Source organism: Caretta caretta, chromosome 5 (assembly GCF_965140235.1).
Source record: "Caretta caretta isolate rCarCar2 chromosome 5, rCarCar1.hap1, whole genome shotgun sequence".
Classification (NCBI taxonomy): Eukaryota; Metazoa; Chordata; order Testudines; family Cheloniidae; genus Caretta; species Caretta caretta.
In genome coordinates this window covers 2861859-2879791 of record NC_134210.1, presented here as the reverse complement: position 1 = coordinate 2879791, position 17933 = coordinate 2861859, and the positions used below count along the sequence as shown (strand labels likewise).

General features: G+C 47.9%; 1 long non-coding RNA gene across 1 annotated transcript; it reads right to left on the bottom strand.

Annotated features, from left to right (window-relative positions):
• Positions 1-351: 351 nt before the first annotated feature.
• LOC142072089 (uncharacterized) lies at positions 352-5408 on the bottom strand. The gene is made up of 3 exons (XR_012668346.1): positions 4957-5408; positions 4184-4421; positions 352-2822 (listed from the first exon to the last, which is right to left on the bottom strand). It is a non-coding gene; the product is annotated as an uncharacterized LOC142072089 (long non-coding RNA).
• Positions 5409-17933: the final 12525 nt, after the last annotated feature.

Below are 17933 nucleotides of genomic sequence, written 5' to 3'. Positions count from 1 at the left end.
GTAGCGTCCACAGGGCAACTCAGGTTCCCAAGCTCACCCCACCCCTGGATCTGGGCTCTGGTGACTAGACTGAGTCTGCGCCCGAGCCACAACCTCCACACTGCTTCTTTTAGCAGGCTAGCTCCAGACCCGCTCGTTTGCGTCCCTCTGTCCAGGCTGGGAGCCTCACTGCCCGCTGCAGTGGAGACGAACTCTTTGAGGCCCATGGGGGTGAGGTCAGTGTCACATCACTGCCTCACCTGGCCACCCAGACTCCAGAGTAGAACCTCCCAATGGAAACCATGTTCTGAAGGCCCCCATTTAATTCTGTAAGCAGTAGTTTCATATTTTCAAATCCTTTAATCTTTCTCGTGGCTCTTCTCTGAACCCTCTCCAATTTATCAACATCCTTCCTGAATGGTGGGCACCAGAACTGGACACAGGATTCCAGCAGTGATCACACCAGTGCCACATACAAAGATAAACCAACCTCTCTACTCCTACTGGAGATTCCCCGCTTCATGCCTTGAAGAATTGCATCAGCTCTTTTGGCCAGTGTCGCACTGGGAGCTCATGTTCAGCTGATTATCTGCCAAGATTCTCAAATATTTTCAGAATCACTGCTTCCCAGGAGCGAGTCTCCCAGCTTCCTAGATGTACACATTTACATGTAGCTGTATTAAAACATATATTGTTTGCTAGCACCCAACCTACCAAATCATAGAATCATAGAAGATTCGGGTTGGAAGGGACCTCAGGAGGTCATCTAGTCCAACCCCCTGCTCAAAGCAGGACCAACACCAACTAAATCATCCCAGCCAGGGCTTTGTCAAGCCGGACCTTAAAAACCTCTAAGGAAGGAGATTCCACCACCTCCCTACGGAACCTATTCCAGTGTTTCACCAGCCTCCTAGTGAAATAGTGTTTCCTAATATCCAACCTAGACCTCCCCCACTGCAACTTGAGACCATTGCTCCTAGTTCTGTCATCTGACACCACTGAGAACAGCTGAGCTCCATCCTCTTTGGAACCCCCCTTCAGGAAGTTGAAGGCTGCAATCAAATCCCCCCTCAAACTTTTCTTCTGCAAACTAAACAAGCCAAGTTCCCTCAGCCTCTCCTTGTAAGTCATGTGCTCCAGTCCCCTGATCGCTTTCGTTGCCCTCCGCTGGACTCTCCAATTTGTCCACATCCCTTCTGTAGTTGGGAGCCCAAAACTGGACGCAATACTCCAGATGTGTCCTCACCAGTGCTGAATGTGGGGGAATAATAACTTCGCTCGATCTGCTCGTAATGATCCTACTAATGTAGCCCAATATGCTGTTAGCCTTCTTGGCAACAAGGACACACTGCTGACTCATATCCAGTGTGACAGGGTCGGGCCAGATAGCTACAGGAGAGTAATAGAAGGCAGATATATTAGCCCTAGGTTAAGTAGGTCCCTTTTCCCTGGGAAAGGTAACAGGGAAGGTTCCAGAACAATCAGGAACCTTCTGGAGACAATTAAGACAGGCTGATAAGAACACCTGCAGCCAATCAAGAAGCTGCTAGAATCAATTAAGGCAGGCTAATCAGGGCACCTGGGTTTAAGAAGGAGCTCACTTCAGTTTGTGGTGTGCGTGTGAGGAGCTGGGAGCAAGAGGCACTAGGAGCGGAGAGTGAGAATGCGGACTGTTGGAGGACTGAGGAGTACAAGCGTTATCAGACACCAGGAGGAAGGTCCTATGGTGAGGATAAAGAAGGTGTTGGGAGGAGGCCATGGGGAAGTAGCCCAGGGAGGTGTAGCTGTCACACAGCTGTTCCAGGAGGCACTCTAGACAGCTGCATTCCACAGGGCCCTGGGCTGGAACCCATAGTAGAGGGCAGGCCCGGGTTCCCCCCAAACCTCCCAACCCCTGGTCAGACACAGGAGGAGTCGACCTGGACTGTGGGTTCATGAAAACGGCCAAACTAAGGGCTGCCATGAAGCTCCAAGGTGAGCAAATCCGCCAATAAGTGCAAGACCCACCAAGGTAGAGCAGGAATTTTGTCACACCAGCTTCTCATCCACTGTAATGCCCAGGTTCTTTTCTGCAGAACTGCTGCTTAGCCAGTCGGTCCCCAGTCTGTAGCAGTGCGTGGGATTCTTCCCTCCTAAGTCCAGGACTCTGCACTTGTCTTTGTTGAACCTCATCAGATTTCTTTGATACCGGCTGCCAACTAGACATCGAGCCGTTGATCGCTACCCATTGAGCCTGACAATCTAGCCACCTTTCTATCCACCTTATAGTCCATTCATCTAATCCATACTTTTTTAACTTGCTGGCAAGAATACTGCGGGAGACTGTACCAAAAGCTTTGCTAAAGTCAAGATATATCACATCCACTGCTTGCCCCATATCCACAGAGCCAGTTATCTCATCATACAAGCCAATCAGGTTGGTCAGGCATGACTTGCCCTTGGTGAATCCATGTTGACTGTTCCTGATCACCTTCCTCTCCTCCAAGTGCTTCAAAATGGTTTCGCGAGGACCTGCTCCATGATTTTTCCAGGGACTGAGGTGAGGCTGTAGTTCCCCAGGGTCTCCTTCTTCCCTTTTTTAAAGATGGGCACTATATTTGGCTTTTCCCAATTGTCCGGGACCTCCCCCAATCGTCACGAGTTTTCAAAGATAATGGTCACTGGCTCTGCAATCACATCAGCCAACTCCCTCAGCACCCTCGGAAGCATTAGATCCGGCCCCATGGACTTGTGCATGTCCAGCTTTTCTAAATAGTCCTTGACCTGTTCTTTCACCACTGGGGGCTGCTCATCTCCTCCCCGTGCTGTGCTGCCCAGCGCAGCAGTCTGGGAGCTGACCTTGTCTGTGAAGACAGAGGCAAAAAAAGCATTGAGTACTTCAGCTTTTTCCACATCCTCTGTCACTAGGTTGCCTCCCCCATTCAGTAAGGGGCCCACACTTTCCCTGACCTTCTTCTTGTTGCTAACATACCTGTAGAAACCCTTCTTGTTCCCTTCACATCCCTTGCTAGCTGCAACTCCAATTGTGCCTTGGCCTTCTGATTACACCCCTGCATGCTCGAGCAATATTTTTATACTCCTCGCTAGTCATCTGCCCACGTTTCCACTTCTTGTAAGCTTCCTTTTTGTGTTTAAGCTCATGGAAGATTTCTTTGTTAAGCCAAGCTGGTCACCTGCCATATTTGCTATTCTTTTTGCACATTGGGATGGTTTGTTCCTGCGCCTTCAATAAGGCTTTTTAAAAATACAGCCAGCTCGCCTGGACTCCTTTCCCCCATCAGTTCCCTGAGGGAGTCAAAGTCTGCTTTTCTGAAATTATCCACTCCACTCTGTATCAGAGACCTGTCCTCTTAATTATTTCCCCTCCCCCAATGTCTGTGTTGTCTGCAAACTTTATCAGCGATGATTTTATGTTTTCTTCCAGGTCATTGATAAAAATGTTAAACAGCGAAGGGCCAAGAACTGTTCCCTGTGAGACCTTATTAGAACCACCCCTGCCCAATAATGATTCCTCATCAAGAGTTACATTTTGAGACCTACCAGTTATCCAGTTTTTAATCCATGTAATGAGTGCCATGTTAATTTTTTATCATTCTAGTTTTTTAATCAAAATGCCATGTGGTCCAAGTCAAAGGACATACAGAAGTACATTATGTCAGCACTATTACCTTTATCAACCAAACATTGTTTTGATGCAATTACAAGTTATCCCGTTTGTTTGACAGGATCTATTTTCCATAAACCCATGTTGATTGTCATTAATTATTGTCACGGACTCCCAAGACTCGTGCTCTCTCTCAGCTCTGTACGGTCCCTGGGAGGAACCCCCTTCAGTGCAACAGCCCTTCTTGGGGGTCCGCTCCACCACCTGGAACCGCACCTCTCTGAGCCTTCAGCCTTCTCTCACCATGGGCCTCCTCAGGGAGTCCACTCGCTCTGGACCCCTGGGGCCTCTGCTCCCAGAGGGAATAATGCCACCCTGTTCTCTAAACCAAAGCAACTCTCAGCCAGCGTAAAACAGGAGGGTTTATTGAGCGTCTGAACCCAGCACAGGAAACTCTCCAGGCCTCAGGCCTGGCCTCCCTCCGCACAGCACATCTAGGTCTGTCCTGCATCCAGGTGGGCTCTGGCTGCTCTCCCCTGCCAGCCCAGAACCTCCCCCACTTCCAGCTGGGCATCTGATATCACCGTCCCCAAGCCCCACCTCTGTCCTTTGTCTTCTGTCCCAGGTAAACAGGTCACCTGGGCCTCCTCTCCTCTCAGCCTCTCCTCTCATCTGTCCTTTGTTCCCCTCTGTCTGGAACCGGCTGATCAGGTCACCGGGGTCCGCAGCCCATTGTCCTCTCACTGGCCAGAACTGGTTGTGACTCCCGAGCTGGGCCTCCCAGTCACCAGGTCACCAGTCGCTGGGGTCTCCATTCTCCAGACCATTCGCTGGCCATCTGTAACAACAAACTCCCTCGTTAAACCAGTAACACCCAGGGAAACTGAGTCCCACCCCTTCTGCATGCAAACCATTGAAAATAACAAGAAAACCCCCTGCTTTGTCACAGTTATATTATCCCTTTTTTAATTCTTGATTAATCAAGTCCCGTATCCTCGAGGCTCCCAAGATTGAGCGCCGAGTCACTATCTGTTTTCCTGTTGCATCTCCTCCTTCTGCCTCCTCCACAGGTTGACTCTGTGGTTTGATCCTGACACTGGATGACAGCCCTCAAAGTGCATGGTGAGGACTCTGAATAGAGCAGCACAGAGAGACACCCAGCTGCTCTCGCTGGCAATGGCCATGCTGACAGGCAGGGGCCCAAAGAAGGTTCAGGGGAGTTTGTGCTAAATCTAAATTAGATCGTCCTTAATTATACCCCTTCTGAGCCGTGAGGCTGCATGAGGAGGGAGGCAACAAAACCCCAGCGCCACGGGGCCCCTCAGGCAACAGGCACAGAAAGGATCCTGCGTGGGTGGGTGACACTGACTCACTTCCACTAGCGGGGAACCGAACTCATCCGTTCTCCCCCACAGCGGGGGTGAGGGGGAGCTGGAAACCTCGCTGTGCGGTCCCTTGGGATAATTGTTCAATGCGCCAGCAGGCAATTTCAGTTCTCTCACTGCTGGCTGGTGCCTTCCCTGAGCTGTGACGTCACCTTCAGGCTGTGCCAGTCAGAGGGAGATGGGTGTTGGTATCGGCTGCTGAGAAAGCAGCCTGGGATGGACCCACAGTAGCCAACAAGTCACAGGGAATGTGCCACTGATCTCAGACTGGCACGGGGCCACGGGGTCAAATCAGAGCGCTCAAGCACCAGTATTCAAAGTGAAATAAACCCTGGAGATTGATGTGCAGCCCAAGACGCTCATGCCCCTCCGTCTCCTGGTGAGGCCCTTCCTTCCCATGCACCTGGCACCTGCACTGCAGTCAGCTAGCGCAGGGCAAACTATTCACCTCGCTCTCACTTGGGCAACCTTGCAAGGAGTGCTGGGTTATGAGAAGCACCAGCAAGGCTCAGGAAGCTCGGCCAAGCTGGGGCTGGTTCATGCCATGCTCCCTATTTGCAGATCAAACCTGGCTGGGCATCTGGATTTTGTAGAGCATCTAAACACTACGATGAGGAGCCCCTTAGAGAGGCCTGTAACTAATGCAGCAGAGACTCCTCTCAGAGCACTCTCTTTCCTAGCCCTGGCCTGCAATCCCAGGCAGCCCTGCCCACTTTAAACCTCAGCCCTAACTCCTGGTGCTCCTCTGATCCCTGGGAGAATTCTGCGTTAGTCACGGGTTAGAGAAGCTTGTGACAAGAGAGAGAGAATGACACTGAGAATCCTGTGCTGGCCCCTGCATCCCAAGGTGAACGTCACCCAAGGGTGTGGGATGGTTCATGGCAATGCTCAGCATTGCACTGGGCTGCCTCCAGAGTTACCCCCTCTGACCCGAGGGTGACCAGATGTCCCAATTTTATAGGGACAGTCCCGATATTTGGGGCTTTGTCTTATATAGGCTCCTATTGCCCCCTCCCCCACCCATCCCCTGTCCTGATTTTTCACACTTGCTGTCTGGTCACCCTACTGCCAACCCCCAAAACTGACTGACATCCATCCCCTCTCGCCAGGGGTGGAAATGGGACCAAGGGGGCATAGTTGTGCGGTTCAGGCTCTGGACTAGAATTGCAGAGCTTTGGGTTTAATTCTGTCCTCTGCTGCCAATTCCCCATGTCACTTAATCTCCAGGTGTTAACGTCTGTAAATAGGGATACTAACACTTCCTCGTCTCCACGCCTTTGTCTGTCTTGTCTGCTGAGATTGCAGATTTGCAGGCCCCATCTCTCACTAGGCATGTCTATGGGACCCTGATCCAAGATGGGGCTTCTAAGTGCTACTGGAATGCAAAGAAGTAATAAGAAATCCAGATCTGGATCAGAGCTTTCCCCAAATCGGGGGAGCGGAGTTCAGAACCAGGATTTTCATTTGAAGCCATCTAGGTCTTGCATCTTAGTAGCTAAACAATGATACAGCCTTCTCATTCTTCATCCACCCACCTCCTGGAGCGGTGATGAAGCCCTGTTACGTACCATTTAACCTCCCGCCCCAGGGCAGGACTCTCTCCCACAGTTTAATCCCTAGTGATTTGTCCAGTCCAGATTAAGCTGTGTCAAGGCACAACTGGCTGAAGGGTCTATTGAAATCTACAGCGCAGGTACTGAAGCAGGACATGCACACACTTTACTTGCTGCCACCCAGAGCAGGTTGCATCCTCTCCACCCACCTGGTGAGACGAGGATGAGGATAAAGAAGCAAAGGCCACGACCGGCTCGTCACAGTGAGCTGAAAAGGCCAGCTGGGGCGGAGCGCAGAAAGGCTTGTGCGGCTGTCAGTGTCTGGGAGCTGTTGTATAATAGAGGCAGAAAGAAAAAAAACAGACCAGCTGGCAGCAGAAGCACCGCCGGGGAAGGAAGCGTTCGGGTTGAAGTGAGGATCCAGCTCATTAATGCCGCCCCCGCAGGTGCACAGTACCGAGCTGGAGCAGAGCGGCAGTGGGCTGTCCTCGCCTCAGCCGGCAACGCTGATGGAAGGAGTGATCGTCCAGCTTTGTCAGTACAAACTAATCACCATCATTAGGGCAAATGACAGCTTCCCTCCCACCGCACCAGTCACCCGAAAGGACCCAGTGGGCTGCTCAGAGCATCGGCAAAGCACTGCTGAAACACGGCCACACGCAATAGAGCCCCGAGCTAGGCTAGGCTGGGCTAGGCTCTCTAGAGTACTAATGACAACAAAGGAGTCCCAGGCCAGGTTACTAACCCCTGCAGCCTGCCCCAGTTCATAGGCAGAAAGCTGGGTTGCAGACCTAGTGTGGACTCCTTGCTCCCCAGGCTGGCTGAGAACTAGGCATAGCGCAGTAGCGATGTCCTCAAGTGACAGGTTTCAGAGTAGCAGCCGTGTTCGTCTGTATCCGCAACAAGAACAGGAGGACTTGTGGCACCTTAGAGACTAACCAATTTATTTGAGCATAAGCTTTCGTGAGCTACAGCTCACTTCACCGGATGCATACTGTGGAAAATACAGAAGATGTTTGTTTTTATACACACAAATCATGAAAAAATGGGTGTTTATCACTACAAAAGGTTTTCTCTCCCCCCACCCCACTCTCCTGCTGGTAATAGCTCATCTAAAGTGACCACTCTCCTTACAATGTGTATGATAATCAAGGTGGGCCATTTCCAGCACAAATCCAGGGTTTAACAAGAACGTCTGAGGAAGGGGGGGGGGTTAGGAAAACAAGGGGAAATAGGTTTCAGAGTAACAGCCATGTTAGTCTGTATTCGCAAAAAGAAAAGGAGTACTTGTTGCACCTTAAAGCTCATGCTCAAATAAATTGGTTAGTCTCTAAGGTGCCACAAGTACTCCTTTTCTTTTTAAGGGGAAATAGGCTACCTTGCATAATGACTTAGCCACTCCCAATCTCTATTTAAGCTTAAATTAATAGTATCCAATTTGCAAATGAATTCCAATTCAGCAGTTTCTCGCTGGAGTCTGGATTTGAAGTTTTTTTGTTGTAAGATAGCGACCTTCATGTCTGTAATTGCGTGACCAGAGAGATTGAAGAGTTCTCCGACTGGTTTATGAATGTTATAATTCTTGACATCTGATTTGTGTCCATTTATTCTTTTACGTAGAGACTGTCCAGTTTGCCCAATGTACATGGCAGAGGGGCATTGCTGGCACATGATGGCATCTACCACATTGGTGGATGTGCAGGTGAACGAGCCTCTGATAGTGTGGCTGATGTTATTAGGCCCTGTGATGGTGTCCCCTGAATAGATATGTGGGCACAGTTGGCAACGGGCTTTGTTGCAAGGATAGGTTCCTGGGTTAGTGGTTCTGTTGTGTGGTATGTAGTTGCTGGTGAGTATTCGCTTCAGGTTGGGGGGCTGTCTGTAAGGAAGGACTGGCCTGTCTCCCAAGATTTGTGAGAGTGTTGGGTCATCCTTCAGGATAGGTTGTAGATCCTTGATAATGTGTTGGAGGGGTTTTAGTTGGGGGTTGAAGGTGACGGCTAGTGGCGTTCTGTTATTTTCTTTGTTGGGCCTGTCCTGTAGTAGGTGACTTCTGGGTACTCTTCTGGCTCTATCAATCTGTTTCTTCACTTCCGCAGGTGGGTATTGTAGTTGTAAGAACGCTTGATAGAGATCTTGTAGGTGTTTGTCTCTGTCTGAGGGGTTGGAGCAAATGTGGTTGTATCGCTGAGCTTGGCTGTAGACAATGGATCGTGTGGCGTGGTCAGGGTGAAAGCTGGAGGCATGTAGGTAGGAATAGCAGTCAGTAGGTTTCCGGTATAGGGTGGTGGTTATGTGACCATCGTTTATTAGCACTGTAGTGTCCAGGAAGTGGATCTCTTGTGTGGACTGGACCAGGCTGAGGTTGATGGTGGGATGGAAATTGTTGAAATCATGGTGGAATTCCTCAAGAGCTTCTTTTCCATGGGTCCAGATGATGAAGATGTCATCAATATAGCGTAAGTAGAGTAGGGGCATTAGAGGACGAGAGCTGAGGAAGCGTTGCTCTAAGTCAGCCATAAAAATGTTGGCATACTGTGGGGCCATGCGGGTACCCATAGCAGTGCTGCTGATTTGAAGGTATACATTGTCCCCAAATGTAAAATAGTTATGGGTAAGGACAAAGTCACAAAGTTCAGCCACCAGGTTAGCCGTGACATTATCGGGGATAGTGTTCCTGATGGCCTGTAGTCCATCTTTGTGTGGAATGTTGGTGTAGAGGGCTTCTACATCCATAGTGGCCAGGATGGTGTTATCAGGAAGATCACCAATGGATTATAGTTTCCTCAGGAAGTCAGTGGTGTCTCAAAGGTAGCTGGGAGTGCTGGTAGCGTAGGGTCTGAGGAGGGAGTCTACATAGCCAGACAATCCTGCTGTTCACCTGCACATCTACCAATGTGATATAGGCCATCATGTGCCAGCAATGCCCCTCTGCCATGTACATTGGGCAAACTGGACAGTCTCTACATAAAAGAATAAATGGACACAAATCAGATGTCAAGAATTATAACATTCATAAACCAGTCGGAGAACACTTCAATCTCTCTGGTCACGCGATTACAGACATGAAAGTTGCGATATTACAACAGAAAAACTTCAAATCCAGACTCCAGTGAGAAACTGCTGAATTGGAATTCATTTGCAAATTGGATACAATTAACTTAGGCTTGAATAGAGACTGGCAGTGGCTAAGTCATTATGCAAGGTAACCTATTTCCCCTTGTTTTCCTAACCCTCCCTCCCCCTTCCTCAGACATTCTTGTTAAACCCTGGATTTGTGCTGGAAATGGCCCACCTTGATTATCATACACATTGTAAGGAGAGTGATCACTTTAGATAAGCTATTACCAACAGGAGAGTGGGTTTGTTTGGGAGGAGGGGGTGTTGGGGGGGGGGGAGAAAACCTGGATTTGTGCTGGAAATGGTCCACCTTGATTATCATACACGCTGTAAGGAGAGTGATCACTTTAGATAAGCTATTACCAGCAGGAGAGTGGGGTGGGGGGAGAGAAAACCTTTTGTAGTGATAAACACCCATTTTTCCATGACTTGTGTGTATAAAAACAAACATCTTCTGTATTTTCCACAGTATGCATCCGATGAAGTGAGCTGTAGCTCACGCAAGCTTATGCTCAAATAAATTGGTTAGTTTCTAAGGTGCCACAAGTCCTCCTTTTCTTTTTGTCCTCAAGTGAGTGACTCCACACACACCCTCCTGGAATGATGGGTGGGATGGTGTTGGCATCGGTTCCAAAGGGCATTGTCTCTCGTGCCAGGAGATGCGGAGTGACAATTCAGCAGCTAAAGAAGTCAATGAGAGGACTTGTGCTGGACTAGAGGACCTCTCGAGGTCCCTTCCAGTCCTACAATTCTATGCTTCTGTGCTGGTACGAATGCTCGGACAGAAACATATGGAGGCTACTTGCCCAAATGCTAAAAGTTAATGGGCCAAATCCATCCCTTGTCGATTTCTGGGGGATTATAGCAGAGACGAATTTGGATCAGTGTTTTTGCTCATTAGTCCCTTGGCTTCCATACAAAAGACAAGGGAAAGGGGAAAGTCCTCGGCTGGTAACAAATAACAACTTGAGAAGACACTTTGTTGATGCTTCCTGGGTAGGAGGTAGCCTTGAGCTATGCACCAACTAGCCCTTTACATGAGAAGTGATTTCACCAGGGAAAATTGAAAGCTACGAAGGGCTGGTGGGAGCTGAATTCCTACCACGTTTCAGGCTAAGAGCCAGGATTTCGTCTCTTAGGCGTACATCTACACTGCAGAAAAAAACCCTGCAGAGCACGGGTCACCTGACTCGGGTTCACGGGGCTAAAAGTAGCAGTGTAGACGCTCTCACGGAGGTGGGAGCTGGGTTCTGAAACGCAGCGAGGGGTGGGGGAGGGTCTCAGAACTGCTATTTTTAGCTCCGCAAGGAGAGTCCCGCCAGCCCGACTCAGTAGACCTAGGCTCTGACACTCGCTGCTGCCGGGGCGGGGGGGATTTGCAGTATAGACGAACTTTTAAAGTCTTAGCAAACGCAAAGGAAATGGAAGGCTTAATCTGTGGCCTCTCGTCTTTATGGGATCATAACTGCTGACAGCAGAAATCTCATTGTGCCTTTACCACGGAGAGGGCATGTTTCCATAGTCTGATATGGAGAAGACTAGGAGTTTCCGAAGCTGAGAGTAAGGGGTGGCGGAGTGTAGCCAGAAGGGCAGTAGCTTACACCTGCATGTTTGGAAGCATGCCCTTCAATAACCAGACCTCTCAGCTGCCATATTTACCAGGCCTGTCCTGTTCCAATGCATCCCTCCCAGGCTTTTGTCTGTTCTCAGGCGTCCCCTGGATCCCCACTAGAATTCCCTCCCACCGCTCCATGGGGAGAAGCTGAGTACTACAGCCCATTTACTTGGGCCAGGGTGGAGATCCTTGTTTGCATTGTTTCAGAATCAAAAGTCAGCGAGAACTATAGGCATTGTATGTGAATGCAGCTGCATTGTCATTCCATGCTGTGCTCTCCCTCCGAGCATGCAGGCTGCCTCTCTTTCACTGACTGAAAGGCAACGGACTATAAACGAAGGAAAGTCCAGGAAGAAATGTACTCACTGTCCGTGATCCTGGAACATTGCACTGAATGAACATTGCACGGTGTTTAACTCCCCCAGGTGTTTAACTGGTTAAAAGGCAGGAAACAAAGGGTAGGAACAAATGGTCAGTTTTCAAAATGGAGAGAGGTAAATAGCAAGGTCCCCCAAGGATCTGTACTAGGACCCCTGCTGTTCAACATAAGTATCAATGAGCTGGAAAAAGGGGTAAACAGTGAGGTGGCAAAATTTGGAGAGGATACAAAATCACTCAAGATAGTTAAGTCCAAAGCAGACTGTGAAGAGTTACAAGGACTTACAAACTGGGTGACTGGACAACAAAATGGCAGATTTCAGAGGAACAGCCGTGTTAGTCTGTATTCGCAAAAAGAAAAGGAGTACTTGTGGCACCTTAGAGACTAACCAATTTATTTGAGCATGAGCTTTCGTGAGCTACAGCTCACTTCATCAGATGCATACCGTGGAAACTGCAGCAGACTTTATATACACACAGAGAATATGAAACAATACCTCCTCCCACCCCACTGTCCTGCTGGTAATAGCCCATCTAAAGTGACAACTCTTTACATAATAAGAGTGGTCAGTTTAGATGAGCTATTACCAGCAGGAGAGTGAGTTTGTATGTGTATGGGGGTGGGGGGGATGTGAGAAAACCTGGATTTATGCAGGAAATAGCCCGACTTGATTATGTAAAGAGTTGTCACTTTGGATGGGCTAGCACCAGCAGGAGAGTGAATTTGTGTGGGGGGGTGGAGGGTGAGAAAACCTGGATTTGTGCTGGAAATGGCCCACCTGTTGATCACTTTAGATGGGCTATTACCAGCAGGACAGTGGGGTGGGAGGAGGTATTGTTTCATATTCTCTGTGTGTATATAAAGTCTGCTGCAGTTTCCACGGTATGCATCTGATGAAGTGAGCTGTAGCTCACGAAAGCTCATGCTCAGATAAATTGGTTAGTCTCTAAGGTGCCACAAGTACTCCTTTTCAAAATGGCAGATGAAATTCAATGTCGATAAACGCAAAGTAATGCACATTAGAAACCATAATCCCAACTCTATATACAAAATGATGGGGTCTAAATGAGCTGTTACCACTCAAGAATGATCTTGGAGTCATTGTGGAAAGTTCTCTGAAAACATCCACTCAATGTGCAGCAGCCGTCAAAAAAGTGAACATAATGTTGGGAATCATTAGAAAAGGGATAGAGAACAAGGCAGAAAATATCATATTGCTACTATATAAATCCAGGGTACACCCACATCTTGAATACTGAGTGCAGATGTGATTGCCCCATGGCAATAAAGATACATTGGCGTTGGAAAAGGTTCAGAAAAGGGAAACAAAAATGATCAGGGGTATGAAACAGCTTTTGTATGAGGAGAGATTAATAAGACTGGGACTTTTCAGCTTGGAAGAAGGACAACTAAGAGCAGATATGACAGAGGTCTATAAAATCTTGACTGATGTGAAGCAAGTGAATAAGGAAGTGTTAATTACCCCTTCACACAACACAATCACTGGGGACACCCAATGAAATGAATAGGCAGCAGGTTTAAAAGAAACAAAAGGAAATACTTCTTAACACAACGCACAGTCAACCTGTGGAACTCGTTGCCAGGGGATGTTGTGAAGGCCAAGACTATAACAGGGTTCAAAAAAGAATTAGATAACTTCACGGTGGACAGGTCCATCAATGGCTATTAGCCAGGATGGGCAGGGATGCAACCCCCTGCTCTGGGTGTCCCTAGCCTCTGCTTGCCAGAAGCTGGGACTGGATGACAGGGGATGGATCACTTGATAATTGCCCTGTTCTGTTCATTCCCTCTGAAGCATCTGGCACTGGCCACTGTTGGAAGACAGGATACTGGGCTAGATGGACTGACCCACTATGGCCCTTCTTAAGTTCTAGAGATAGGGAGAGGAATTCCTCTTCTGTTGCCTAGATACCATAATGATTGGTGTACTAGACAAATAGACAGACAGATAATTTACAATAATAAGAGATGGTTTAATACACAATGACTCAGAAGCTGTGCTGATAATACATGGAAAATATTGATTCTTCCGGCTCTGTGAGATGCTCCATAACCAGCGCACAGAAGAAGGGCATTAGGGAATTATGGAAGTTACTCATCCTGCAGGTGGAAAATCAGAGTTTTGGAGTAGCACCTACTCCTGTATTTCCCCTCCGCAAGGGAACCCACTCTAGGCTGCCAGCTCCCCAGCAATGCCTCTCTTGAGTGGAGACCCGCCTCTCTCTCCCGTCTGACCAGGGTACTTCAAGGCTGCAGAGGTCCCTGACTGCACCGCGATTTTCCCAGCTGAAGACAGTCTGTCTAAACAGTTCTGCTTCACTTCTCTCCTCAGAGACAGTACACAGTGTGATCGCCACAGTTCTCAGTGAACACCCAGCTGTTTCTAAGCAATCAGATTTATTCTTAAGGTAGAAAGCATTACAGAGAAAACCTATTACAAACAATAAAGGAATCTACACACATGCTAATAAGCTTACCAGAGATCACCCCTCTCTTCAACAAAGACTCTGGCTGGTGATTAGCCCTTCAGCCCCGCACTGAGGTGTGTTCCCTGCAGTCAGATGTTCATCGCAGCTTCAGCTCAGAACAGGCACTGTGTCTGACGGGGCCTCGGTAGGTCAAAGTCTTTCCTTGGCCCACAAGGCCTGTCCCTTTGCTGGATCAGAAAGGAGAGCCTGAGCCAGGTTAACCCCAGGCTATTTATCCAAAACTCCTTTCTTGGTCTGTTGGTCCCTGGCGAATCCAGTCTGAAGTGGTATATACGGACCTCTCCTCTGGAGACGCTACAACCTGAGCGTGACAGGCTGAACCCCTTGGGCAGCCACCTGATGTGCTGAGATACCACTGAGTCTACCTGTTCTGTCAGCCTGGGCCCCCTTTAACCTGTCTTGCTGAGCCAGGCTCTTAAAACCTCCTCGAACACACACATAGGCAGGGCCACCCCCAGCTGCAGATCAGCTCTGGGAAGACTCAGCTTCAAGGACTTGCTCCAGCACTCAGATGTCCCCCTCCCTTGAAGTGCAGACCCAAAGATATACTATGAAATTTGCCCCCTCCCTCAATGTGGAGAGCGGTGTGCACACTTCTTGCCCACCCCAGTTAGAAATTACAGAAACTGGGTTTAATAATAAACAAAACAAATTTTATTAACTCTAAAAGGCAGATTTTAAGTGGTAAAAGGGGTAACAAACAAAACAAAGCACATTACTAAGCAAATGAAATCAAATACGCAAACTAAGCTAGTTTAACTATAGAAACTGGTTACAAATAGTATTTCTTCCCCTAGATATTGTTACAGGTAGTTTGCAAAGCTTCTGTGGCTCAGTGTTCCAGATATATTCCTTTTCAGACTGGACCCATCTCAGTCTGGACTCCCCCCTTGCCTTCCCTTTTGCAGTCTTTCTTCTTGGGTAGACAGGCCATGGAGAGCAGGAGTCCTGTTTGCCTTCCTCCCCACCTTCAATAGGATTCACATAAGGCAGGAATCCTTTGTTTCCCAAACTTGACACCCCCCTCCCTTCCCTCACAGTGGAAAGTTTCAAAGGTGTAGCCATGTTATTCTGTATCCACAAAAACAACAAGGAGTCCAGTGGCACCTTAAAGACTAACAGATTTATTAGGGCATAAGCTTTTCCGTGGGTAAAAAACCCACTTCTTCAGATGCATGGGGTGAAAATTACAGATACAGGCACAGATATATTGGCACATGAAGAGAAGGGAGGGGAGTTACCTTACAAGTGGAGAACCAGTGTTGGCAAGGCCAATTCAGTCAGGGTGGATGTGGTCCACTCCCAATAAGTGATGAGGAGGTGTTAATACCAAGAGAGGGAAAATTGCTTTTGTAGTGAGCCAGCCACTCCCAGTCTCTATTCAAGCCCAAATTAATGGTGTTAAGTTTGCAAATGAATTGTAGCTCTGCAGTTTCTCTTGGCAGTCCGTTTTTGAAGTTTTTTTGTTGCAGGATGGCTACTTTTAAATCTATTATTGAATGTCCAAGGAGATTGAAATGTTCTCCTACTGGCTTTTGTATGATGTCTGATTTGTGTCCATTTATTCTTTTGCATAGAGACTGTCCGGTTTGGCCAATGTACATGGCAGAGGGGCATTGCTGGCACATGATGGCCTATATCACATTGGTAGATGTGCAGATGAACGAGCCTCTGATAGTGTGGCTGATGTGATTAGGCCCTGTGATGGTGTCCCCTGAATAGATATGTGGGCACAGTTGGCAACGGGCTTTGTTGCAAGGATAGGTTCCTGGGTTAGTTATTCTGTTGTGTGGTATGTGGTTGCTGGTGAGTATTTGCTACAGGTTGGGGGGCTGTCTGTAGGCAAGGACTGGCCTGTCTCCCAAGATCTGTGAGAGTGAGGGATCATCCTTCAGGACAGGTTGTAGATCCTTGATGATGCGCTGGAGAGGTTTTAGTTGGGGGCTGTAGGTGACGGCTAGTGGTGTTCTGTTACTTTCTTTGTTGGGCCTGTCTTGTAGTAGGTGACTTTTCGGTACCCTTCTGGCTCTGTCAATCTGTTTCTTCACTTCACCAGGTGGGTACTGCAGTTGTAAGAACGCTTGATAGAGATTCTGTAGGTGTTTGTCTCTGTCTGAGAGATCGGAGAAAATGCAGTTGTATCTTAGAGCTTGGCTGTAGACAATAGATTGTGTGATGTGGTCTGGAGGCATGTAGGTAAGTATAGCGGTCAGTAGGTTTCAGGTATAGGGTGGTGTTTATGTGACCATCACTTATTAGCAGTGTAGTATCTAGGAAGTGGACCTCTTGTGTGGACTGGTCCAGGCTAAGGTTGATGGTAGGGTGGAAATTGTTGAAATCTCGGTGGAATTCCTCGAGGGCCTCCTTCCCATGGGTCCAGATGATGAAGATGTCATCAATATAGCGCAAGTAGAGTAGGGGTGTAAGTGGATGAGAGCTGAGGAAGTGTTGTTCTAAGTCAGCCATAAAAATGTTGGCATACTGTGTGGCCATGCGGGTACCCATAGCAGTGCCACTGACCTGAAGGTATACATTGTCCCCAAATGTGAAATAGTTATGCGTAAGGACAAAGTCACAAAGTTCAGCCACCAGGTTTGCTGTGATGGTATCGGCGATGCTATTCCTGATGGCTTGTAGTCCATCCTTGTGTGGACTACAAGCCATTAGGTTTTTCATTACAAAACCTAAATTTAATTTCCCCAATACTAATTTCTCCCTACTGTTACTCACACCTTCTTGTCAACTGTCTGTAATGGGCCACTCTCTTACCACTTCAAAAGTTATTTTTCCTCCCTTGATATCCTACCGTTAATGATTTATCTCGTTAGACTGACCTCACACTTGGTAAAGCAACCCCCCATCCTTTCATGTATTTATACCTGCTCCTGTATTTTCACTCCATGCATCCGATGAAGTGGGTTCTAGCCCCGAAAGCTTATGCCCAAATAAATTTGTTAGTCTCTAAGGTGCCACAAGCACTCCTCATTGTTTTTTGCAGATACATAGTCAATATTCCTAGCTTTAGATACAGAAATGACACATGCATACAAATAGGATAATCACATTCAGTAAATCATAACCTTTCCAATGATATCTCACATGATCCATCTGGCATAAAGTACCTCTCAGTTATGTCATATTCATATCATAAGCATATTTTCACAAGGAATATGGAATGCAATGTCACACTGAGTGCATTTGACTGATCACCCCCCTGTTGCTCCCCTATTTACTCTCCGCCTGGAAATACATACAAGCCCTCAACAACACACAGACCTCTGGATTTTAATACAGTGGACTCCAAAAATATTGAACCCAATTCAATAAGGTTTAATTTAATTCAGTAAGGTCTGCCCAGGGTATTAGAGGATACGGGATGGATCACTCGATGATTTCCTGTTTTGTTCATTCCCTCTGAAACACCTGGCATTGGTCACTGTTGGAAGACAAGTTGCAGTGGGGAAGGTTTAGGTTGCATATTAGGAAAAACTTTTTCACTAGGAGGGTGGTGAAACACTGGAATGCGTTACCTAGGGAGGTGGTGGAATCTCCTTCCTTAGATATTTTTAAGGTCAGGCTTGACAAAGCCCTGGCTGGGATGATTTAGTTGGGGATTGGTCCTGCTTTGAGCAGGGGGTTGGACTAGATGACCTCCTGAGGTCCCTTCCAACCCTGATATTCTATGATTCTATGATTCTATGACAGGATACTGGGCTAGATGGGCCATTGGTCTGATCCAGTATGGCCATTCTTCTGTTCTTTTGTACTGTCATATCTGTCACACCTGC